We start from the raw sequence: 5086 nt of genomic DNA on the forward strand, positions 1-5086 counted from the left end.
AGTTTCGTCCCTGTTGGAGTATAAATAGTGCCTGTCAAATGAGCCATACTATTGTCTCTATAGCTATAATATAGAATATATGATGAGTCCGCAAACATCGTGAAAATGGTCAATAACGCTAGCACCAGGGAGTAAAGATGGAAAAACAGTGTGGCAGTCAATGAGTTAAAACCATGAAGACTTAAGCAATGGCACAGGCATCAAGTTGTAAATCATGTGACAAACACACACACGTATACGCACAAACACACACAGTAATAGCACATGCTGGTTAGGGGGGCCACAAACTTCAGGATTTCTCATCCTTATTTAATGGGGTCGTTAGGCATGCCCTTGGAGACAAGGTGGACTGTGATGTAATAAACGATCTGGACGGCCAAGACAGTGAATTAAATAATCCCCAGGATGAATGACACTGTGAACCCCGCAACACAGTACCACAGGACAGATTACTTTGGACTCCGAGAGTATACTCCCTCCTGGGACGCCATGGGATGGGTATTAAGCACCATCAAATGGTCCTTTCATCAGCTCGCTATTCTATCATCTGGCTTGTGGTGCTCACCCTACGCATCCATGTGGGTGCGTGACCATGCATACAGAGAGGGGTTTAGATTCAGAAAGGGCCTTGGATGGATGTGTGCAGATTGGTATTTCATGGTTTAGTCACACCCACAAAAGAGAAGCATAAAATTGGTGTCCTTCAGGGGTACATATAATCTAACAGACAGGACTGAGAAGGTAATGTATTCAGCGTACCACATTAGCTTGTATATGATGGATATTATTCCTCTTTCGTGTGAATGACACTTCACATGGACCGGAGCGGATCTGTCTCCATACGTAGCGTACATCTCACTCCCCGTTGAGAAATGTGAACACGCGTCCCCCACGCGCCAAGAACAACGAGCTGAGCTCTCCAGGATGAGACGCGTGGTGTTATTCTTCAGCTGCGTTGCTCATAGAGCAAAATGGGCCTTTAATCAAAGCCCTGGTCCAAAGATTGTCTTACAACTGTGACGTACGAGGAGCCCAACCTTTCAGTGGCAAACCAGCCCTGTGAAAAATATCAAATGGGTGTGACCCGCCACACTGCAACTCGAGACCTCTCCCTGGTACTGCGGTTGCCCTGGCCGACGTGTTATTGACAGGGACTCAACCTTTTGCCGGTAGAAAGAATAAACATTCCCTTTCTTTAGCTGTCTTCGGTCACACTGTGCTGTCTTTGGAACTCGAGAACTAATAGGAATGTCTGATCGCTATATGTGTCTGACTCTTGCCTGCATGGACTACAATCTATAACGTATGATGTATATCATGCCAGCTAGGGTACCTTGTGTATAATGCACCTGTGTATACTGTTTAATATACTTCTTCATAGTATATATTCTTCATAGTATATATTCAGATTCTATGTGTTTTATTGCCCATATTTATTGTAACATATAATATAGGGCATACAGACACTCATCTGCACCTTGATTACACTGTTTACTTTATCATATTCTTATATTCAGAGTTAATTATATTGTTTATTTTTTATCGTTACTATAATTATATTGTCTATATTTATGTCTCTCTACTATTACCATGCCCATACCTGTACCAACCCTCCCCCATGCTGCTATGATGCCAGAAGGTCCCCAAGGGGATCAATAAAGGAATATCATATCTTATCTTATCTTTAACCCTCTCCAATTGTTCTTCCAATGTTATTCTATACAGAAGATTTCTGTAAATGTTCATGCTTCACAGAAAATAAATATGACATCCTGTAAAATGTTCCACGATTACATTATTTTCCTCACACTGGTTGAGCAATGTTTACCAGTGTCAGAATGCCTCAGATAAACAGAAGTATCTAATTTGTACTAATTTACCAATTAAGAGAGAAATAATTTGTCTTGTGCCAATAACAATCTCTTTGAGTTCCGTGAGTCAAGTCAAGAGTCAAGTCAAGAGTTTTAATTGTCACGGCATACAAGTATACAATGAAATGCGGGTGGTCTTGCCCGCAACGATGTGCAATACAGTGGTACAACATATAATAGAATCCAATAAAAAAACAACATTGTGCAATAAACAGGTAACAGGTAACATGGTGTGACATCTCGGTATCTGTACATAGTTATTTACAGAGCATATAGGACATGCTAGGTAGCTTTGGTAGTGCAATACACTGTTCCTGTTGTTATACTAATTTAAAGTGGCCTTTCCTTTTGGCCATAAGTGTGCGTGTGTGCAGCATGAGTGTGTGCCCGCTCATGTTAAAGTGTTAAAGTGGCTGCTAGTGTGTGAGCGTGCACAGCGTGCGTGTCGTGTGTGTGTTCATGTGTGCTTGTGTGTGGATAGTTCAGTGTTCTGTGGCACTCAATGTTCATTGTTCAAGGCTCTGATGGCCTGGGGGAAGAAGCTGAGCCTAAGCCTCTCTGTCCTAGTAGCTGGGGTTCGCAGGCGTCTGCCTGACCTCAGAAGCTGGAACAGGCTGTCATTGGGGTGGTGGGGGTCTGTCATTATTCTGCAGGCTCTGGATTTGTACCTCTTGTTGTATAGAACCTGCAGGGGAGGTAGTGCAATACCCGTGGTACGCTCGGCTGAGCGCACCACTCTCTGTAGGGCCTTCTTGTCCTGTGCCGTGCTGTTTCCATACCAGGCAGTGATGTTTCCGGTCAAGATGCTCTCTACAGCTCCTGAGTAGAAGGACTGGAGTATCTTCCCCGATATTCTGAACTTCCTTAACTGTCTCAGGTGGTAGAGGCGCTGCTTCGCCTTCTTTACTACTGTGTCTATGTGTGTTGACCATGTCAGATCCTCTGAGATGTGGACCCCCAGGTACTTAAAGCTGCTCACCCTGTCCACGGTAGCCCTGTTAATCATCAGTGGTGTGTCTCCTGCTGTCCTCTCCTATAATCCACGATCAGCTCCCTGGTTTTACCAATGTTCAGGAGCAGGCTGTTGTCCTGGCACCAGCGTTCCAGTACCTCAACCTCCTCCCGGTAGGCCTTCTCGTCGTTGTCCGAGATCAGCCCCACCACCACTGTGTCGTCTGCGAACTTCACTATGGAGTTGGAGCTGAACTTGGCCACACAATCGTGTGTGTAGAGTGAGTACAGCAGGGGGCTCAGAACACAGCCCTGGGGGGACCCGATGCTCAGGGTGATGGTGTTGGAGGTCTGACCCCCCACCCTGACCGCCTGGGGTCTCTCACTCAGAAAGTCCAGTACCCAGGCGCTCAGGGCGGAGCTCAGACCCAGCTCGATCAGCTTGTCCACCAGTCTGGTGGGGACTATGGTGTTGAACGCTGAGCTGTAGTCAATGACCAACAGTCTCACATAGCCCCCCTTCTGACGGTCAAGGTGAGAGAGGGTGCTGTGCAGTACCTGGGAGACCGCGTCGTCAGTGGACCTGTTTGTCCTGTATGCAAATTGCATAGGGTCCATATCACTGGGGAGGGAGGCACAAATGTGGTCCTTGACCAGCCTCTCGAAACATTTCATGACCACAGAGGTGAGTGCCACCGGTCTGTAGTCATTTGGACATGTTGGGGAGGGTTTCTTCGGTACAGGGATGATGGTAGACATCTTGAAGCAGGCAGGGACCACTGACTCCGCCAGGGATTGATTAAATATGGCAGTGAACACCGGGGCAAGCTGGTTGGCACAGGACTTAAGTATGCGTCCTGTTATACCATCTGGGCCAGCAGCCTTCCTGGTGTTCACCTGCATAAATTCTCTTCTCACACTGTGTTCCGACCAGGCATGCGTTCTTCATGGGACGGGGTTGCACTCCGAGCAACCCCAGATAAGTACTCGCTATTTGCATATCAATAGCGCCGGTCGTCAGGTGTGTTAAATACGTTCTCAGATACATTCACACCTAACTTGTTGTGAATGACATGTGTTACATTCCATTCGTAGAGGCAATTAGGCACTGTCTTTAGTCTGTGCTCAAGCGAGGGGACATTAAATGTGCATTCGCGGGAGTGCGCGCATGCGGCGTGCATTAGGTGCGTGCAACCCCAGATGATTTCAATAACGCACCACTGGTTCCGACAACGAGAGAGCGTCCCCGCCCCCCCGCGGTTGCCCCCCCCCCCCCCTCCACAACAGCCGGCGCGCCAGTGACGTCACTAGCCAGAGAGCTAGCGGCGACACTGTCTACACCAAACCGAGCGTAGAAGGAGTTGAGTTTGTCCGCGAGAGAGGCGTCGTCGCTCCCCAGTGAGAGATATGCATGTGGAATGCAAAGGATTGCGATTGCAAAAATCGTATCAAACAATTACATAAAATGTGCATGATAGAGTCCTGATTAAGAATAGGCAGCAGGGACTGGGGACTAAACATTTAATGTTTGTTAATGCAGGGATTAACCAATTCATATCCAATTCGTGTTTTTTTCCGCATAGAACAACTATTTTTTTTTATTATCTTTTTCCCCCTCCTTTTTCCGTTTTTCTCCCATCTCAATGTTAGTCGTTATGCAAATTCCCAATCCCCTTCCTGGTCATTGCGCACTCTACGCCCTACCGTTGGTCTGGGAGGGCGGAGACTATCACATGCTTCCTCCGACGTGGCCATCTTTCTTTCACCAAAATATAAACAAAGAATCAAGAGCACTCCGGTAGTCTCGCGAGAGGTGCAGAAATGGGATGTGGAGTCAGAGGAGACGCTACAGGCTGCGCTTGAGTGCACAGACTGGAGCGTGTTCCGTGACAACACAGATAACATTAATGACTACACAGAGACAGTGTTGGACTTTGTTCGTACTTTGGTGGAAGAAACAATCCCCACTACCATAATTAAAGTGTACCCAAATCAAAAGCCCTGGGTAGACAAATCCGTCCGTGAAGCTCTGAAAGCGCGCACCACAGCATACAACGCCAGCCTGGTGGCAGGCAACATGAATGACCACAAGGTGGCACGATACAACGTAAGGAGGACAGTAATAGAGGCAAAACGGCGCTACAGGGATAAAATTGAACTTCAGTTTGAACATGCTGACTCCAGAGCTATGTGGCAGGGCCTCAAAAATGATGACAGACTACAAAGGCACCTCCCTCAAACTGAACAGTGACATCTCCTTAGCA

The sequence above is a fragment of the Notolepis coatsorum genome, assembly GCF_963971535.1.
Source record: "Notolepis coatsorum genome assembly, contig: SCAFFOLD_239, whole genome shotgun sequence".
Classification (NCBI taxonomy): domain Eukaryota; kingdom Metazoa; phylum Chordata; class Actinopteri; order Aulopiformes; family Paralepididae; genus Notolepis; species Notolepis coatsorum.